Source organism: Salmo trutta, chromosome 15, assembly GCF_901001165.1.
Source record: "Salmo trutta chromosome 15, fSalTru1.1, whole genome shotgun sequence".
In the NCBI taxonomy this organism is placed as follows: domain Eukaryota; kingdom Metazoa; phylum Chordata; class Actinopteri; order Salmoniformes; family Salmonidae; genus Salmo; species Salmo trutta.
The window spans coordinates 35,390,417-35,412,464 of record NC_042971.1 but is presented as its reverse complement, the minus strand read 5'-3'; the positions used below and the strand labels follow the sequence as shown (position 1 = coordinate 35,412,464).

Sequence of the window (22,048 nt, the reverse complement as noted above, 5' to 3'; positions counted from 1 at the left end):
GACAGAGAGAGGGAAACACAAAAAGAGAGACTGGTCAGTACTTCAGTCACAGTTCATATTGAATCACACAGGCTGCTCACTCCAACAAATAAGAACTCCACAAGAGCTTCCAAACACTAGACAAACTCTGCTAATTTCTACAGAACAGTCCATTGATAAAATCCATTAATAATACCATATACAGGATGCAAGACCTAAACAGAGCCCCTCTACAGTGCTTGTACATGGCAGGTAGGTCCTACTCAGACAGACACTGTGCTGTAGCATCAGCAGTCAGCTCCCTGCATGGTGTATGAGCTGGGGCAGGAAGACTAATGGAGGATGACAGTGCATACACAACCAGTAATTAACGTTTCTCTCTGGGCTTCTGGGGGCACGCATGCACGCACACACTGGCTAAATCTCTGCAGAGCTGATGATTGGGCCAGTACCCCAGGGCCGTGGCAGTGAGGCAGGCAGGCAGCCCTCTGGAGCTCCATTATAGCAGACCAAGGCCTCTGAGGTGGCTCTCTCTGTAGTATTGTTGCTAGGCTGGTCCCAGGGGCCCCTGGCCTCATAGAGGAAGTCCCAAGGGCCCCAGGGAACGGCCTAGCAGTAATATGACAGAGAGCCAGCTTACAGACAGAGAGCAGACCACGCCTGGTCACCTGTCTCTCCGCCTGCCTCTCTCTCTCTCGGGCTCCATACAAAGCATTCCATTACCAGTAGAATGTTAAACAGGGATTTAAGCACCAAGGCACATGTGACACCATCATTAGGGGTCAGGCCAGATAATGCCTGACCAGCAGCAGATAGACCAAGGGATCAATATCTATTATCTGCTGTAACAGCTATTGACCACCGCTGCTCCCCAGAGAGAGGAGACAGTGCAAGACATCTGTCAGCGGGAGAACACAAAAGACACACACACTTTGCAGGTAAAGTGTCTCCTTCTGAACTAGTACACTTTGTCAGATCATTAGGACATTTCAACATAGCCTATATCAGGGTTCACCAATTGGCAGATTTTATTCGGCCCCCCAAGTGTTCTGAGCAACAACATAAACGAGTTCATCTTTCTGTTTTGTTTTTTACATAAAAGACTGTAAAAACACCAGGAAATCCGCTTCAAGTGATTTTAATTCTGGAAATCTGTTCAGAAGTATTCCCACGCATAATAGAGAGATACACTGTATGAGATCGTATACAAATGTAAGCAAGGTTTGAAAATATTATGCTTTAGTCAAATATATTATCAGATCCATGCCATAGTCCACACCAATCTGCCCCACTCGCCCACGCCATCACCTTCCACAGAGGCTGCTTCTAGATAGAAAACATGCCTGGCGTAGGAGATGGACAGATGGAGGGCGAGCTTCCTAATTCTCCATCCCCCCTTTCTTTCCCCCTGAGGTCCCTGGGCTTGTTTTGAGAATGTGCTAATAGGAAACGTTGAAAAGAAGGTGTCTCTTCTCGTAATGAAGACTCCTGGGCCAGGAGGAGGATAGAAGCAGAGGAGATGTGAACACCTCCTCCCATGAGAGGTCATTTGTCAGTCTCCTTGATCCCTGGAAACAAATACAACCCCCCTGTTGTTTCCTTACAACAACCAGCCCTGCTGTTTTCCTATCCCAACATGTCATTATCTTGTGTTTTTAAGTAGTTGCGGGGCAGTGAATGTGTTGGTTTATATCACATTAGAATGGGGAAGAAATGAAAGAGGCCTGTTGGAGGGGATTTATTGATTTCTTACGGGTTGAGGTGGTGGTGATGCCAAGGGCTGGATTTAAGGCTCAGGGGAACTGAGGGGCTTAGAGCGGGGTCGGCCGGGTGGTGGGCGAGCAGAGAAAAGCAGAAAAGCCATTCATTAAGACGGGTGTCTGGGGACAGAGGCGAGGGGTTTAAGAGCACCGCTCATTATCCAGGGGTGAGCCCCCTGTAACCCCCTCTAACCACTTACAGAACATTAACTACATCCCCACTGCTGCCACTGGGACTACATTAGACGAGGGGGGGATGGATGTTCAATAAACAAAATAGAGAATGCAATACTAGAAAAACGCGTGAGTGAGGGGACTAGCATTTCAGCATTTATTTTAGCTCTGATTGCGACAACCGCACCCTCCCTCCCTGTCGTGTAGCCCATGGGGTTGGACAGAGTGAGTCCTACACCTGGAGACTGTCCTGACAGATTTATAGGGGTACAGACCTCTGGGGGTACAGACCTCTGGGGCATCCCAACACTCTGTCCCTGTCCCCTTCTCCCTGCCTCTCGGTCCCATTCCTCCCCTAAATAGCCCCATCACACATTCTTAACCCACACGTCATCCCTTCACCCACAGGATCCAACGAGGATCCCACAGGATCCAACGAGGATCCCACAGGATCCAACGAGGATCCCACAGGATCCAACGAGGATCCCACAGGATCCAATGAGTCAGGGGTTACATCGTTTCAATCACATAAAACCATTGCAGCAAACAGCCTAGCTATGAGCTATCAGCTCCAAACGTCCAGATGGACATCTTCACTAAGTCTGTCTCTCTGTTGGCCCGGGGATAGCCTAGTCCCAGATCTGTTTGTGCGGTCTTACCAACTCCAACTCCTAATGCGCGACAATGATCATAAGAGTTGACAAGACAGTACAAACAGATCGGTCGTCAGGCTAGCCCGGGGATAGATTGTGGTCTGACACACAGTGAGGGAAGACAATGATGAGAGCTGAAGTGAAGCTAAGAGGCTATATATCCTTATCCAAACTCCATGATGCAAGAGACAGGAGCCTCAGAGGACACCAAACTGTCCAGCCTGCTCAGTGTCGAACTCCCAGCATCCAACAGTCGTTAGCAGCAGCAGCCGGTGTGCTCCAGTGATGCTGAGGCCTACTGAGTATGACCCTCATGGTTCACAGAGGACACAAAACATTCTCATTGAACAAACATAACTGTACAACACTTAGGGTTCAAAGACCAGAGATAGCAAGCTAGAGGGAAGGTGATCCTTTTCATTTAACCGTTCATTTAACCATCCATCAAGCCAAGAGCTCGGTTGGTTAAAGTAACTAGAGAGTGCTGTGCTGACATCTGTGCACCTGTTGAGAGGTGGAAGGAAACAGGTGCTACTGAAAGGAAACACGCTGCCAGGAAATGTGGGGGAAAAACTGAGCCAACTCTGGTTAACCCTGCTTTGTCTGAGAGAGAGAGAGAGAGAGAGAGAGAGGGAGACAAAGAGAGAAAGGGGGAGAGAGAGGCGATGCAACAGCAGGTAACCTGTGGTGGGTGCTGCACCATGTTGCAACACACCTGCTCCTTCTTCTCTCTCTGTCTGTTGGGGGAAGGGGAACCTAAAAGACCGTGGTCATGACTCTGCGGTTTCAGGAGGACGGTTAAAACAGCCCACCTTGGGAGAACCGCTGACAACCATAATCCCAGCTGTCTGTCACAGCTGACAGAGACCTTCAAAGGCCTGGACTCACCCCCCTCCCTCCCTCTCTCTCTGTCTCTTTTTCGATTCCCTATATCTATCTCCTCTCTCTCCCTTTCTCTCTGTATGTCTTTCCTTTTTCTTTCTCTTGGCATCATTAGCAGATTCTGCCCCACTCAGTCAGTCAGTCAGTAACATTGCTTCAGGGTTAACACACCACTCTGCATCCTGCTTAAGAGTTGCAGCCAACCAGCGCAACGTTCTGCAAGGACTGCACTGCACTTCAGGGATCAGTCACAATCATAAGAAACAGATTCATGCGGTCTAGACAAGATCGTGGGCGTTTTCTCTATCCATTTCTCGCCTTCCAGCCGGTCCAACAATTATGCACTTAAACAATGGTCGTGTTGTTTTGAGAGACTGCTGCTCTTTTCCCCCCCCCGACACCTTCCATTTCCAACCACTCCCCCGCTCCACCTATCCCTGCTTCCTCCCTCCAAAAACAGACAAATAAAACCCAGGAAAGCTGTTTCAAATCAATTAAAGTACATACAGAGCTGAATACCACCGACTACAGCCCGGCCCTCCTCGAAGAGAAAATTACATTTCGCATTTGTCTTCTGTGTAAACATGAATTATAATCAGAGACCCCATGCCGAGGGGTCTGGGGAGAACTCAAACTACTCTGTGTTTTCAGTTGCACTCTGAATCATTTATTCTACTTCAGAAACACTATTCTATAAGACTTATGAAATGCCTTTCCTTCGCACTTCTCAGTAGTTGGTATCAGTGACATGTATTCATGGTTGCCAGGCCCCCAAAAATGACCAAGAAAAATTCTAGGCTGACTGTATCTCACCGGAGAAAGCATCCGAATGGACGAAACAGCACCCGTCTCAGTATGTGTAGCCCATCTATCTGATGCTGTCTGGTCAAAAAGAGTATGACATTGTTGCCACCCGCAGCGTTGAATGCAAGGGAAGCCAGAGAGCATTTGGCCTCCCTTGATAAAAAAAGAACAAAATAATAGCCAATCAGCGTTAAGCTAAACTGAGTGAGCTCAGTTGTGAATGGTCCTGGCGCACCCAAAAGCCAGTTTAGATTTGGCTTCATACCAATCACATCACATCAGAACCCAAACGTCATTGACAAAAAACTTGAATTGTTGCATCTCGTTTGGTCATTGTCCTCCGGTGGCTAGCTACAGTAGCTAGCTCAATCACATGTTTCATTTATTTATTTTATTTTATTTCACCTTTATTTAACCAGGTAGGCTAGTTGAGAACAAGTTCTCATTTACAACTGCGACCTGGCCAAGGTAAAGCAAAGCAGTACGACACAAACAACAACACAGAGTTACACATGGAATAAACAAGCGTACAGTCAATAATACAGTAGAAAAAAAAGAAGCTCTATATACAGTGTGTGCAAATGGCGTGAGGAGGTAAAGCCATAAATAGGCCAATAGTAGCGAAGTAATTACAATTTAGCATATTAACACTGGAGTGATAGATGAGTAGATGATAATGTGCAAGTAGAAATACTGGTGTGCAAAAGAGCAGAAAAGTAAATAAAAACAATATGAGGTAGGTTAATTGGGTGGGCTATTTACATATGGGCTATGTACAGCTGCAGCGATCGGTTAGCTGCTCAGATAGCTGATGTTTAAAGTTAGTGAGGGAAATATAAGTCTCCAACTTCAGCAATTTTTGCAAATCGTTCCAGTCATTGGCAGCAGAGAACTGGAAGGAAAGGCGGCCAAAGGAGGTGTTGGCTTTGGGGATGACCAGTGAGATATACCTGCTGGAGCACGTGCTATGGGTGGGTGTTGTTATCGTGACCAGTGAGCTGAGATAAGGCAGGGCTTTACCTAGCATAGACTTATAGATGACCTGGAGCCAGTGGGTCTGGCAACGAATATGTAGCGAGGGCCAGCTGACTAGAGCATACAGGTCGCAGTGGTGGGTGGTATACGGGCTTTGGTGACAAAACGGATGGCACTGTGATAGACTGCGTCCAGTTTGCTGAGTAGAGTATTGGAAGCTATTTTGTGAATGACATCGCCGAAGTCGAGGATCGGTAGGATAGTCAGTTTTACGAAGGTATGTTTGGCGGCTTTGTTGCAAAATAGGAAGCCGATTCTAGATTTAATTTTGGATTGGAGATGTTTAATATGAGTCTGGAAGGAGAGTTTACAGTCTAGCCAGACACCTAGGTATTTGTAGTTGTCCACATATTCTAAGTCAGAACCGTCCAGAGTAGTGATGTTAGTCGGGCGGGCAGGCAGGTGAAAACGGTTGAAAAGCATGCATTTGGTTTTACTAGCGTTTAAGAGCAGTTGGAGGCCACGGAAGGAGTGTTGTATGGCATTGAAGCTCATCTGGAGGTTAGTTAACACAGTGTCCAAAGAAGGGCCAGATGTATACATTTTAATCAAATGTATTTATAAATCCTTTTTTATATCAGCAGATTTCAAAGTGCTATACAGAAACTCAGTCTAAAACTCCATAAAACCCCAATGGAGACGTATTAGCACGGTGGCTAGGATAAACTCCCTAGAAAGGCAGGAACTGGCTTCCCCAGTGGTTTTACCCACATACCGCTACAGGTTGGTATTCAGACTTACCTTATGCAGTCGAGTAACGGGCTTTGCAGGCGCGGTTCGCTTGCGCTGGCTGAATACAACTCTCCCATTTTCTGGCCAACAAAGTTTTCATTCAATAGAGTTTATTACATTTATCTTAATCTATCCAGTTAATTCCATTTTTTTTCGACAGACTCACTAGAATACACAGAGAGAACGGGTTCAGAACATTAGGGATCAATGAAAGGAAGCCATCTAAATTTATGCATATTTGTCTCCGTTTCAGCTCCAACTGGTTTAAAAATACTCTGATCTTGTAGATTATTTAGACACATTTTAGGGTTAGGAAAGTATGTATGACTCATAAAAAACTGGTTTGGAGAGCCTTTACACACAAAATATATTTTATTAATCCTAGAAGTTGCCATATCAAGTTAAATCCATTAAATATCCAGGTTTAACCTGCTATGTGTGGTCTAGGTTCCATAATGAATCAAATAGGCTACATGTCCCAAATTATTGCACAACGTTAACCTAATATGATCCACTAATGTTAGTGACCCTCAGGAACAACTACACGGACGTGACAAAGAAAGAAATGGAAGCGGAATGGAATGATGCTACAAGTTGAAGGAAACTAACACTAAAGATACAGTTATAAATGTATGCTACAAGTTGAAGGAAACTAACACTAAAGATACAGTTATAAATGTATGCTACAAGTTGAAGGAAACTAACACTAAAGATACAGTTATAAATGTATGCTACAAGTTGAAGGAAACTAACACTAAAGATACAGTTATAAATGTATGCTACAAGTTGAAGGAAACTAACACTAAAGATACAGTTATAAATGTATGCTACAAGTTGAAGGAAACTAACACTAAAGATACAGTTATAAATGTATGCTACAAGTTGAAGGAAACTAACACTAAAGATACAGTTATAAATGTATGCTACAAGTTGAAGGAAACTAACACTAAAGATACAGTTATAAATGTATGCTACAAGTTGAAGGAAACTAACACTAAAGATACAGTTATAAATGTATGCTACAAGTTGAAGGAAACTAACACTAAAGATACAGTTATAAATGTATGCTACAAGTTGAAGGAAACTAACACTAAAGATACAGTTATAAATGTATGCTACAAGTTGAAGGAAACTAACACTAAAGATACAGTTATAAATGTATGCTACAAGTTGAAGGAAACTAACACTAAAGATACAGTTATAAATGTATGCTACAAGTTGAAGGAAACTAACACTAAAGATACAGTTATAAATGTATGCTACAAGTTGAAGGAAACTAACACTAAAGATACAGTTATAAATGTATGCTACAAGTTGAAGGAAACTAACACTAAAGATACAGTTATAAATGTATGCTACAAGTTGAAGGAAACTAACACTAAAGATACAGCTATAAATGTATGCTACAAGTTGAAGGAAACTAACACTAAAGATACAGTTATAAATGTATGCTACAAGTTGAAGGAAACTAACACTAAAGATACAGTTATAAATGTATGCTACAAGTTGAAGGAAACTAACACTAAAGATACAGTTATAAATGTATGCTACAAGTTGAAGGAAACTAACACTAAAGATACAGTTATAAATGTATGCTACAAGTTGAAGGAAACTAACACTAAAGATACAGTTATAAATGTATGCTACAAGTTGAAGGAAACTAACACTAAAGATACAGTTATAAATGTATGTTGGTATTACTGAGTGTGACTCCTGACAGTGGCTAATATTTTACATGATACAAATTGTCAAATAAATCTGAGAAAAGCCTGGGCATATAATTAAAACATTATAAAGTGCATAAATCAACTTGGTCGGTTCGGCGCTACAGATGCCTGTAGCTTGGGTCTCCAAATTTCGTCCCCACAAATTATGATGGCATACAATGAAAATGTGGTATAATGACACACCTACTTCACGGTGGAAACGGGGCCGCAATACAATATCATGTTGATATGAGTTTCAGTTTGCTGCCATATGACTGGTTTCACATTAGCCTCCAGGGATCATAAGGAAAGAAACAAGAAACTAGTTGCACTTTCAGCTTCGTATTTGGTTAGACAGCAAAATTGGGTTCTAATTTAGCACCAAGTGAGCTAAATTCAGTGCCCTCATCTTCAGCTTTGTGTTCCCCTGGGGCACCCTGAATCAGTTAGTAAGAGTAGATGTGTTTATTTGTTCTTAATGAAGACTGTATTCAAGGCGAACGGCAGACATCGCTAACACCTCCCTCTCATATGGAGCAGAAGCAACAAACAACCAGACAGCCTCATACACTCCCAAGCCTCACTCAGAGCCACACACATTCCCACACAGGCCCCCAGTCCCAGCTAAGAACCCCTCTGAGCCGACACACACGCAGTCTCGAGCTACATCTCTCAGCATACTGTAGTTCTTCGCGCTCTCTCCATCTCTCTCAGGACCCTCTCTTTCTCCAGGAGCTCATATTAGCAGACGGCTGCTGACTCCAACTCCCCCACTGAGCTCTCTGGTGCTCCTAAAGTACTCCAACATGGTAGACTATAGGGAACCCTGGCGCCACAACAGCCTATCTGGTGGTGCCATGAGGGAACCTCCAAGCTGAGAGAACACTTCCTGTTTCGAGGATCAGCATCTGTAGGACGCAGTACTGTACTACACCTTTGTGATGGGGTAAAAATCTATACAGTTACATATCACAATATTACATGGATACTTTGACTCCAAGTATCAATAAAATAATACATAAATATATACTGAACAAAAATATAAACGCAACATGCAACAATTTCAATGATTTTACTGAGTTACAGAGGGATTTTGTCCCACTCCTCTTTGCAGATCTTCTCCAAGTCATTAAGTTTCGAGGCTGACGTTTGGCAACTCATACCTTCAGCTCCCTTCACAGATTTTCTATGGAATTAAGGTCTGGAGACTGGCTAGGCCACTCCAGGACCTTAATGTGCTTCTTCTTGAGTCACTCCTTTGTTGCCTTGGCCATGAGTTTTGGGTCATTGTCATGCTGGAATACCCATCCACAACCCATTTTCAATGCCCTGGCTGAGGGATGGAGGTTCTCACCAAAGATTTGACGGTACATGGCCCCGTCCATTGTCCCTTTGATGCGGTGAAGTTGTCCTGTCCCCTTAGCAGAAAAACACCCCAAAGCATAATGTTTCCACCTCCATGTTTGACGGTGGGGATGGTGTTCTTGGGGTCATAGGCATCATTCCTCCTCCTCCAAACACGGCGAGTTGAGTTGATGCCAAAGAGCTCCATTTTGGTCTCATCTGACCACAACACTTTCATCCAGTTGTCCTCTGAATTATTCAGATGTTCATTGGCAAACTTCAGACGGGCATGTATATGTGCTTTCTTGAGCAGGGGGACCTTGCGGGCGCTGCAGGATTTCAGTCCTTCACGGCGTAGTGTGTTACCAATTTTTTTCTTGGTGACTATGGTCCCAGCTGCCTTGAGATCATTGACAAGATCCTCCCGTGTAGTTCTGGGCTGATTCCTCACCGTTCTCATGATCATTGCAACTCCACGAGATGAGATCTTGCATGGAGCCCCAGGCCGAGGGAGATTGACAGTTCTTTTGTGTTTCTTCCATTTGCGAATAATCGCACCAACTGTTGTCACCTTCTCACCAAGCTGCTTGGCGATGGTCTTGTAGCCCATTCCAGCCTTGTGTAGGTCTACAATCTTGTCCCTGACATCCTTGGAGAGCTCTTTGGTCTTGGCCATGGTGGAGAGTTTGGAATCTGATTGATTGATTGCTTCTGTGGACAGGTGTCTTTTATACAGGTAACAAGCTGCGGTTAGGAGCACTCCCTTTAAGAGTGTGCTCCTAATCTCAGCTCATTACCTGTATAAAAGACACCTGGGAGCCAGAAATCTTTCTGATTGAGAGGGGGTCGAATACTTATTTCCCTCATTAAAATGCAAATCAATTTATAAAATTTTTGACATGCGTTTTTCTGGATTTTTTTGTTGTTCTTCTGTCTCTCACTGTTCAAATAAACCTACCATTAAAATTATAGACGGATCATTTCTTTGTCAGTGGGCAAACGTACAAAATCAGCAAGGGATCAAATAGTTTTTTCCCTCACTGTACTATTACTTGTTTTTTTGCTAGGTAGCGCTAGCTAGCGCTAGTCGGCTGTTCCTGCGCGAAACGTATTAGATAGTGAGCCAACATGTTTTCAGCATTTTTATTTTCATGACTGATCAAAACGAATTTTCTCATGATCTCTCATTCCTCTGCAGCAGACATATAGTGAGCAATATGTTTGGAACATAAATAAAATTGCAGTATCGAATCGCAATACATATCGTATCGTGATAATATCGTATCGTGAGGTCCCTGGCAATTCCCAGCCTCACTATACTTTCACTGCTGCTTTAAAGTCAGACAGATCACTCAAATGTTTACAAGGCCAACCACTGTAAGCCAAAGAACTAGTAACTTGTACTTGTTAATATCAACTTACTGAAGAGTCTATGTCAGTAACCTTACCAGAAGGCAGTTGGTTGGCCTCATCTCGTGGTCTGTGCCAAAGCAGGCAGCCAGAGAATCCCGCAGACAGTATCATCCCCTCAGCTTTAAAGACTTTAACGGCATTAGAGGGAGTGACAGTGGAAACACCATGCCTCTGATTCCTTATCCACGTCTCTAGAGTGTCCTGGAGCACCCAAAGCTATGTGCAGACTTCACTCAGGCATGCATGTCCTACATGCCCAGGACGGGGGCCCGCTGCTGGGCCTGACAGTTATGGAGGGTCCCCTGGCTGGCCCCTCCTGGCCCGGCTGTGCTCCGTTATGTCAGCAGGGCTCTAAATGGAGGGCCAGAGGGGTGTGGGTTACACCCCGCTGGGTGCCCAGAGCTGTTAACCGTGGCAGAATGGAAGCTAAACAGAAATAAAGCCGTGGGTAAGAGAGCACAGGACAGCTATTCTGGATATGTGTCTTGGGAAGAGTGTGACACGTGTTGTGTTGCAGTGTGAATACCAAACAGATCCATGCATTCCTCGGTAGTAAGGCACACCCCAACATTAAGGACCTGCGATGATGATCAGGCAAAGGGCAAGATGTGGAAAAGACATAAAAGCTGAAACTGTAACTCATGTAATCCATCAATGTCATAAATTAACAAATTCATCTAATGGACATGAATGTCACGTAAGAGGATATTCCTTGATGTATGTATTAGTGATAACGTGTGTGTGTGTGTGTGTGTGTGTGTGTGTGTGTGTGTAGTATTAGCACTGTGTGTGTGTGTTTGTACTTGTTAATATCAACTTACTGAAGAGTCTATGTCAGTAACCTTATCAGAAAGCAGTTGGTTGAAAGTATCATCCCCTCAGCTTTAAAGACTTTAAGAGCATTAGAGGGGGTGACAGTGGAAACACCATGCCTGTGCTGTGTGTGTGTGTGTGTGTGTGTGTGTGTGTGTGTGTTGACTGAGTGAGGAAGTGAACTCCCTGAGTGAGAGAGTGAGGCTCTCCTCTCCTCTGATTCTGACTGATGGATATAGCTGTCATTCCCTGGGAGTGAAAAGGCATCAGCAATCTAGTGTAATTGGGCCTATTAACCCACTGACTGTTGTTCTAAGCTCTTGGGACAGATGCATGGCCATGCGAAGGGGCTCAGAGGTCAGACACTCACACTGCCAGAGAGAGAGGGAGGAAGGGAGGTAAAGGGAGAGCACCGACAGACAAGCCCGACACAGAGAGATCCAGAGAAGGGAATGCTCACCCACCCACCTTGCTAAACAGTTTATTTTCTTCCATTCACACATATAATCTCTTGACACAAACGATCAGTCTCAGTCCTCATTATCGTAATGCAGCCATTACCATTACCGGGCCTTCTGAGGGTCAGCCACCCACAGCTCAATTCTGATTACTCCAACTCATAAGGGCTCAGTCTGATGGCTGCCTGCCTGTCCACTTCTCACTCCAGCAGCATATGGGATATGTGCTGGCTCCACTGTTGGCCATCTTAACACCGCAGGTCTGAGTACGCTGTCCCCCCCACTCCCCTAGGTGTGAGGATGGAGGGGTGTGGGGATGAAGTAGGAAGACGCTGGCCTCGGTGGCAGTAGTGGGTATCTGATTTCCAGGCCCGGTGGTGAGGACAGTGTTCACCCTTTAGAGAACAAATCTTTATATATCCCATGGGGGGTGAGGTCAGGCTCTGGGGCTGGGAGGGTAACTGGAGGGGGCTGCTAGCCTGCCACGGGGCCCTGATGATGGGCACACTGGCACAAGTGGTGGTGCCCACAGGACATACTGCGACTGCTCTCCTCTCGCTAGGGGGCACTGGGCTAGGGGGCTTCCCTAAGGGGGGCAGAACCAGAAGGGGTTGGATGTTCTCACACATAGAAATAGGATGTCAAAACATTGACTTGAATGGGAATGTCTCAGTCTAGTAATTCTATTTCTATGTTCTCATACACAGCATGGCCTGGCTGACAGATCTATATATCTCCAACCTGCTGTGAAATAATACCATAATCACCGCCACCATCACACTAAGTGGATTACAGTGCTACTTACTGGCTGTCACAGTGGAGTAAAACTACACCAAACACAGAGCAGCTGTGGAGCCAGAGAGAGTGTTGGACCTGAAAGCAAGGCAGCTGAGATGTCTCCTTCCAGGCCCTGATATCTTTGCAAGTGAGGAGTGAGAGATGGTAGGTGGCCCTATCCCTCTTTTTCTCTCTCTCTGTAAACCTTGTATCTCTCCTGGGAGAGAGGAGTTGCTGAGAGAGAGGCCCTCACCACCACAGAACATTCCAGTCCTGTCAGTCAGCGGTGGGCTTTACCTCTCTAGCCACCCATGACGCTTCTGTCACTCCTCAGCCCATTCACAGCCTGGGCCCCAGAGACAGACACCCAGACTGAGACAGGACAATACACCTCCATTACCAGAAAGCAGTCTGAGGGTCCTACTCAGGTTATAGGGATGTCCTGTCTTATCCTTCTCACCATTAGTGTCATTTCAGAATCTGCCGGTTGACTTTTACCACAGCTACATTTTCACTGTCTCAACATGAGCAGTGAGGTGAGATCCCAGTCACAACACAGCCTGTCATGTACTGTTCACAACACAGCCTGTCATGTACTGTTCACAACACAGCCTGTCATGTACTGTTCACAACACAGCCTGTCATGTACTGTTCACAACACAGCCTGTCATGTACTGTTCACAACACAGCCTGTCATGTACTGTTCACAACACAGCCTGTCATGTACTGTTCACATACAGCCTGTCATGTACTGTTCACAACACAGCCTGTCATGTACTGTTCACAACACAGCCTGTCATGTACTGTTCACAACACAGCCTGCCATGTACTGTTCACAACACAGCCTGTCATGTACTGTTCACATACAGCCTGTCATGTACTGTTCACAACACAGCCTGTCATGTACTGTTCACAACACAGCCTGTCATGTACTGTTCACAACACAGCCTGTCATGTACTGTCCACAACACAGCCTGTCATGTACTGTTCACAACACAGCCTGTCATGTACTGTTCACAACACAGCCTGTCATGTACTGTTCATAACACAGCCTGTCATGTACTGTTCACATACAGCGTGTCATGTACTGTCCACAACACAGCCTGTCATGTACTGTTCACATACAGCCTGTCATGTACTGTTCACATACAGCCTGTCATGTACTGTTCACAACACAGCCTGTCATGTACTGTTCACAACATCGCCTGTCATGTACTGTTCACATACAGCCTGTCATGTACCGTTCACAACACAGCCTGTCATGTACCGTTCACAACACAGCCTGTCATGTACTGTTCACATACAGCCTGTCATGTACTGTCCACAACACAGCCTGTCATGTACTGTTCACATACAGCCTGTCATGTACTGTTCACAACACAGCCTGTCATGTACTGTTCACAACACAGCCTGTCATGTACTGTTCACAACACAGCCTGTCATGTACTGTTCACATACAGCCTGTCATGTACTGTCCACAACACAGCCTGTCATGTACTGTTCACATACAGCCTGTCATGTACTGTTCACATACAGCCTGTCATGTACTGTTCACAACACAGCCTGTCATGTACTGTTCACATACAGCCTGTCATGTACTGTCCACAACACAGCCTGTCATGTACTGTTCACAACACAGCCTGTCATGTACTGTTCACATACAGCCTGTCATGTACTGTTCACAACACAGCCTGTCATGTACTGTTCACATACAGCCTGTCATGTACTGTTCACAACACAGCCTGTCATGTACTGTTCACAACACAGCCTGTCATGTACTGTTCACATACAGCCTGTCATGTACTGTTCACAACAGAGCCTGTCATATACTGTCCACAACACAGCCTGTCATGTACTGTCCACAACACAGCCTGTCATGTACTGTCCACAACACAGCCTGTCATGTACTGTCCACAACACAGCCTGTCATGTACTGTCCACAACACAGCCTGTCATGTACTGTCCACAACACAGCCTGTCATGTACTGTCCACAACACAGCCTGTCATATACTGTCCACAACACAGCCTGTCATGTACTGTCCACAACACAGCCTGTCATGTACTGTCCACAACACAGCCTGTCATGTACTGTCCACAACACAGCCTGTCATGTACTGTCCACAACACAGCCTGTCATATACTGTCCACAACACAGCCTGTCATGTACTGTTCACAACACAGCCTGTCATATACTGTCCACAACACAGCCTGTCATTGACTGTCCACAACACAGCCTGTCATATACTGTCCACAACACAGCCTGTCATGTACTGTTAGCTGGGTGTGTACATTCAAAGACATACACATGAAAAAGGCTTCTGAGTTTTAACTTGCAACATGTACTCTCTGTCTGTCGACACTAAATAGACACAGCTATTCGCTATTAGTAACACAGTAACAACTTCTCTGTCTCTCTCTCTCGCTCACACACACATCTCTGAAACACACATACACAAACAAACACACACACATACACACACACACACACACAGAAACCCTACCGGTCTACAGGTCCAACTGCCACCTCAGTCATGTGCTTTGTGCTGCCATATGTCCTCTGCGTGATTCTATTCTCTTACTCTCTGCAGACAGACCAAGGCTCCTCCAGCTCCACAGTCCGAATGGGGTCCCAGCAGCCTGTCAGCTTAGACCCAGCAGGGCAGCTCATACCACACACACAACCATGGGGGTGACCCACCCAGCCCAGCAGGTCATACCACACAGACACAGCCACGGGGGTGACTGCCGTGCGTCCTTAGAGCAGGGCTACTCTAACGGGCTCCAGCAGGCAGCACAGAGGGGCGTTTAAACTTGGCTCGCCTGTGGTGTCGAGTAACAATCCCTCTAGTGCCCCCCCTCTCTATTACTACTCCTCCCTCCCTCCAACCCTCTCTCTCTCTCTCTCTCTCTCTCTCTCTCTCAATTCAATTCAATTCAATTTAAGGGCTTTATTGGCATGGGAAACATATGTTAACATTGTCAAAGCAAGTGAAGTAGATAATAAACAAAAGTGAAATAAACAATAAAACTTAACAGCAAACATTACACTCACAAAAGTTCCAAAATAATAAAGACATTTCAAATGTCATATTACGTGCAAATAATTAAAATACAAAAGGGAAAATAAATAAACATAAATATGGGTTATATTTACAATGGTGTTTGTTCTTTACTGGTTGCCCTTTTCTTGTGGCAACAGGTCACAAATCTTGCTGCTGTGATGGCTCACTGTGGTATTTCACCCAGTAGATATGGGAGTTTATCAAAATTGGGTTTGTTTTCAAATTCTTTGTGGATCTGTGTAATCTGAGGGAAATATGTGTCTCTAATATGGTCATCCATTTGGCAGGAGACTAGGAAGTGCAGCTCAGTTTCCACTTCATTTTGTGGGCAGTGTGCACATAGCCTGTCTTCTCTTAAGAGCCACGTCTGCCTTCGGCGGCCTTTCTCAATAGCAAGGCTATGCTCACAGTCTGTACATAGTTAAAGATTTCTTTAATTTTGGGTCAGTCACAGTGGTCTGGTATTCTGTCACTGTGTACTCTCTGTTTAGGGTCAAATAGCATTCTAATTTGCTCCGTTTTTTTGTAAATTTTTTCAATGTGTCAAGTGATTATCTTTTTGTTTTGTCATAATTTGGTTGGGTCTAATTGTGTTGCTGCCCTGGGGCTCTGTGGGCCCCAGGACCAGCTTGCTTAGGGGGCTCATCTTCAGGTTCATCTCTCTGTAGGTGATGGCTTTGTTATGGAAGGTTTGGGAATCGCTTCCTTTTAGGTAGTTGTAGAATTTAAGAGCTCTTTTCTGGATTTTGATAATTAGTGGGTATCGGCCTAATTCTGCTCTGCATGCATTATTTGGTGTTTTACGTTGTGCACTGCACTACTTTTGCAGAATTCTGCATGCAGTCTCAATTTGGTGTTTTCCCATTTTGTGAATTCTTGGTTGGTGAGCAGACCCCAGACCTCACAACCATAAAGGGAAATGGATTCTATAACTGATTCAAGTATTTTTAGACAGATCCTAATTGGTATGTAGAATTTAATGTTCCTTTTGGTGGCATAAAAGGCCCTTCTTACCTTGTCTCTCAGATCTCTCAGATCGTTCACAGCTTTGTGGAAGTTACCTGTGGCGCTGATGTTTAGGCTGAGGGATGTATAGTTTTTTGTGTGCTCTACGGCAACGGTGTCTAGATGGAATTTGTATTTGTGGTTCTGGCAACTGGACCTTTTTTGGAACACCATTATTTTTGTTTTACTGAGATTTACTGTTTGGGCCCAGGTCTGGCAGAATCTGTGCAGAAGATCTAGGTGCTGCTGTAGGCCCTCATTGGTTGGGGAAAGAAGCACCAGATCATCAGCAAACAGTAGACATTTGACTTGAGATTCTAGAAGGGTGAGGCCAGGTGCTGCAGACTGTTCTAGTGGACTCGCCAATTCGTTGATATATATGCTGAAGAGTTGTGTCTTTAGCCAGAGGGGTGTGTGAGAGTAATTGACTGGCTGCAATTAGAGGAGTGACGGCACTAGTCGACACACTGACACCACCTGATTGCAGTGAGAGGGAGAGGGAAAGACATGCCCCAAGAGAGCCATCAGTCTAGCCCCTCTGTTAAAAATGGGGGAAGGAAGGGGCTAACAGTGTCTATACCCTCAATGATTATGACTGGGGCTAAGTCTGTCTTACACAAAATGTTATGCCTCATACAACATATTATGTAGCTCCTTTTCATAAGATAATTATTGTTGGAAGAGAAAACTAGTGTGTTGATGTGTGTGTGTGTGTGTGTGTGTGTGCGCATGCGTGCGTGCGTGCGCGTATAAAAAGCTCTCTCATTACCCCGTGCTCAGGTTTCAGAGTGGCTGGATTACCAGAACACCCAGGATGGAGGACAGCGAGCACACAAACCCTGGGCTGTTAATGGTCATCCCCCCCCCTCTCCTCCCCCTCCCTGCTTCCTGGAAAACCTCCCCTCCCCCATGCATGGCCTGCTGATGTGTCTGTAAACCTATCTACGTATTTATCTATCCACCAGCAGCACCCAGGGAGGGAGGGAGGGAAGGGAGCCAAGTAATTGGGCCACCCCAACTCTGTTCTCTCTCTCTAACCCCCCCAGAGCCCTACCACAACCATTTCCCCTTTAAAAAATAACACCGCAAATTAGCGGCTGGATGGCGGCGAGTGGGCGGGTTGGGTCGGTGGGGTTTGATGCTGATGAACTCTGGCTGTGTGATCGCTGCCTTCTGAGGCTAGAATGTCAGGGGGTTAGATGTGAACTGTTTATTTGAACTGAGCTGAGCAGTCCAAACAGAGCTACCTCGCTCCTCTCTCAACAAGCCCCTCGGCTAGGGTGGGGGGGTGGGGGGTAGCCCTATATTCCCCCTCGGAATTGCGGCGGGCCCCGGGGTAGGGTTACGTTACGGTGGACCGGTGGGAGAACAATGCGGCCTCTGTTCTGTTGCCGGGGCTTCCTCCTCAATTCTCAGAGGGAGGTGTGGGGTTCCAAATGGCCCCGCCGGGCGGGCAGGTGGTGTCAGGGCTGGCTGGGGGATTCATACATCATAACACTGCATGGCAGAGAAAGAGAGGGGCTTCTGTGACTTTGGGAAGGGCCTCCGCCTCGCTCTCCGCGACTTCACAGCCCAAGAGAATCAACCAGAACAGCCCCAAAGAAGTCTCAACGCAGCCCCAATAAGAGCGTAAAACAGACCAGGGTCTGACACCACGGCAACGGCCCGTTGGCTTTGCTTTCCCTTTGAAAAGGCCTGTTAAAGAGGCACTTCTAAGATGTCGGCATTGGGACGGCGGTGTTTACACAAAAACTTGACACATGGAATAAAGCAGGAACTCTAAAACCCCGAAATCAAATAGCTCCCGCTAGGAGGGGCCTGAGCAGAGCGGAGCGGAGTAATCTTTAACAGATGGCAACGATCCGGGGGATGTTGATGTGCTTCAGAAGACATCAAATCCTGGCCAGAGACGGAGAGGGAGAACCAATGGGGCTGCATGGTAATAAAATGGAACATTTCACAGTTCATTAGACCTTGCTTATATCAAATACACATGCTAGACTTTCTTTTCCAATTTATATAACTAACTTTACACACATACTCGCATAACCTACCACAGATTAAGCATGTCCTCTATGCCCTCTCTGGAAACACATGTAGGCCTATCTGGGTCAGGTTTGAGCTGCTAACTAACAGCACAGAGGTGAGGTCGTGGCTGCTGGGTTAACACTGTAGTCAGGTTTAATCCGACTGACCCTCGGGCCCTTGCTTTGAATCCTGCATATTTCTGAGTCAGAGAAAAGAGAGAGAGAGAGGGGAAAAAAGCTAACTTCTTCTCTTGGGGGAGCAATTAAAGCAATGCTTTCATCAACCCGGCCAGATCCCCCCTCACCCTCTCACTCCATCTCTCCCACCAGCTTGGGCACCAGCTGTGTGTGTCTCCAACTTTATCCTCCGTCTCCAAAGTTCAGTGTTTAGTGTTTCAGCCCCCCTTAACCTGTAACCCTGCCCGTCCTCTGGGACCACAGGGGTGGACAGGAGAGGGATTGAGATGGGGTATCCCACCCATGTGTTGTGCTTCTCCCTCAGCCTGTTCACAGCGGGTACCTGTCCCCCTACAGAAACACAACCTTCCATCTCTGAACCCAGATGGCTGTGTGTAACGACAACATTGCCTGGGTTCCACTTCCTCTAGGCTGATGGATCTAAGTAGACTGGAGATCCCATATCTCAACCAGGGTTACACAGGGACTGTGGAGATTTCCATCAGGTTTAATGCACTTCACACAGGAAACTGCTTCCATATGAAAGAAAATCCTGGCTGCCCAGACACACCAAAACCCCTAAATGGTATCTCCGTTTCTCTAAACTCCACACAGCCTCCCTATGGGGCTTGCAGTACATTACAGCACTAGTAGGCTACATTTACTAACAGACTTACCCTTCCCAGATCACACTCATCCATAGCACAGCTCCAATCCTGCTTCACACAACGCAGAGCACAGCCACGGGTACTGCTGATGTCCTCAGGGTGAACCTCTTGACAGTAAAACAGTAATCTAACAGTAATCACAACCAGGGAATCTAATCCTGTGTGTTAATCCCATAATGTCGGAGGATTTCAGTCTGCCAGGCTGAATACGCATTTCTGTGGAGCTCCAAGTACCCTCCAGTCATAACATGTATCCACATCTGCATTAGACTGATATCAAATAGCAGTTGTTCGGTTACAGAGAGAGCAGGAGACTGACAGATATACTGTAGGCTGTTGAGGAAACAGGAGACAGGAGAGGCTAGCCTGCCTCGGCTGGTATTGGTAAACAAATCCATCCAGGCATCGGCATGGTAACGAGGGAGGACTGGTGCAGACCAGTTCTCCTGACACACATTACACCTCGGCCACCATGACGCCACATTAGGACAAACACACATTCACGCATACACACCCTGTAACGTCAGATCAGTGGATGGATGCTGACCTGTACGGGGGGGGGGGGGGGGGGGGGGGGGGTGATGTGACAGGGTTCTCCCTGAGACTGACAGTGTGTGTGTGTGTATTTTCTCATCACCTCCACCAATCAACAGACCCCCATCCATCACACACACTTCACTGACACACCCTCTCGAGATGGCTCACTAAAATCACCCCAAAAACGATACTAGAGAATTATGTGGTTTGAAAATTGATTACGTATTTCCCATCTACAGGTCTTGTTGATAAGCTTCATTTGTATTTCAGTTCCCTACAATTACTGTCTCTAAGGTTGTAAAATACATTTATTGCAAAATGTTGCCATGGCTGTTTATCCAAGTACAGAGAGAAAAGTACACTTTGTACCAGCGCAAGTATAGTGTTATAAATCCATTATAGTATCCATATCACAAACAATCTACAAATAAACTCTAGAATCACAGTTTCCTCCGTTCAAGTCCAAAGTCCACACTGACTTACAAAGCCAAGCCTAACAACATGCAAATTTGTCATCATCAGCTCCAATATTGTCTTTGTAACCAAACTCCACCAGTTGAGTAGAGAGCTTGGCACTGAAACAGAGACTAATGAGGGTATAGAGAATAGCTGGCTTTCCTTCAGCCCCCCCCCCCCCCCCCCCCCCACACACATCTCCCTGGGGCAGGCAGACAGGGGAACAGTGAGGGGTTTTAACTTTGATCTCTGGAGTGTGGCCCATTCAAACGTTTGTGTTTGAGAAGGTAGCCTTTAATATGGCCTGTGATGGGTTCCAGGCTCTCTGGTTTAGCGATGGCATGTCGGATATTGGAGTGTTTACACAATCTCCCTGCCTGCCTCCCTCAGTCCCCGCTCTGGTCTGCCTGCTACAGCGGTCCTGGTGGTGCGGAAATAAGTGAATGAAGATGGATGGATTTACTTAAGCCTCTAACCTCGGGACTTTGGGAACAAACTCTCAATGACCTCTTTGTGTCAGGAGAGGGATTGGGGAAGGAGAAGGGCCAGATTGGAGCGCTGTGTGTGTGTGTTTCTACACACCATCACCTTCAGATCTAGTAAATGCTCTACCACTGAAGCCTCTTCACTAACAGGCTCTCAAAGCAGCACATTCATTACACCAGGGTACAAAGCCTGCCTTATATGGGAGAAATAGTACAATTCTATTCATTTCACTGCTTAATTTGAGTATAAATATAGATATAGTGGTAGATATAGTTAACAGCTCATGATGAGAAAGAAAGAGAGAAGGGAGGGAGAGAGAGCGAGCGAGTGAGAGAAATCAGGGGTGGCCATTGTTTGTGGCAGTAAATCAGCCTAGTGCTGGCCTTGATTTGTTAACCTTTTGTGTGGCTGTGTATCAGTGGACGAGGCATGGCTGGAGCGGCTCCTTTCACGGCCCTGAAATACAGCCTCTCTTTACCCTGCAGCCACAGGCACGAAGAGGGGGAGGAGGGAAGTGGGGCGACATCTACCTCCACACACACAACACAGGATATTGAGCTAACCTATACATCCATAGGGATAGATTAAACAGCTCTGGTTGGATACGGATCTGTAAAAGTAAATACAGCCAAGGAGAGCTCTTTGGAAGATGGAATAAACCTGGTTTTAGAGACAAATCATCTGTACACTTGGAGATTGGATTCTTCCAATTAAAGCTAATGGATATGTGGATAATATAACGGACCTCTGTGAGAAGTGCTTCACTCACTGTAGTGGCTGTGTAGGTGTGTTTATATAACACTAACAATAACAGTGCTTGTATACTCCAACATTGTTGTCTTTTTTTCTACAGTGTTGCGTCTGGAAGGGACAGCTAGCGTCCTCTGAATGACTTCTCAACCCTACCAGATGAGAACAAGTTGTCCTTGGCCAATGCCGTGCCTCGGAACACACAGAAGACCAATCAGAGGCAGGTCATCTTTCCACTGTGTACCAGGTCAAATTCTGTCCTAATCTTCAAAACCCAAACCCGCACAGAAGGTTGAGGTCAAACGGAGGACATAGCACAGTAAAGCCTGTGGCTGCTGTAGTGTAAACC

The 22,048-nt window shown here is 45.9% G+C and overlaps 1 protein-coding gene across 6 annotated transcripts in view; it reads right to left on the bottom strand.

Moving 5' to 3' along the window:
• Positions 1-22,048, bottom strand: part of auts2a (activator of transcription and developmental regulator AUTS2 a) — a 471,784-nt gene that overhangs the window by 11,977 nt on the left and 437,759 nt on the right. The window lies entirely within an intron of this gene.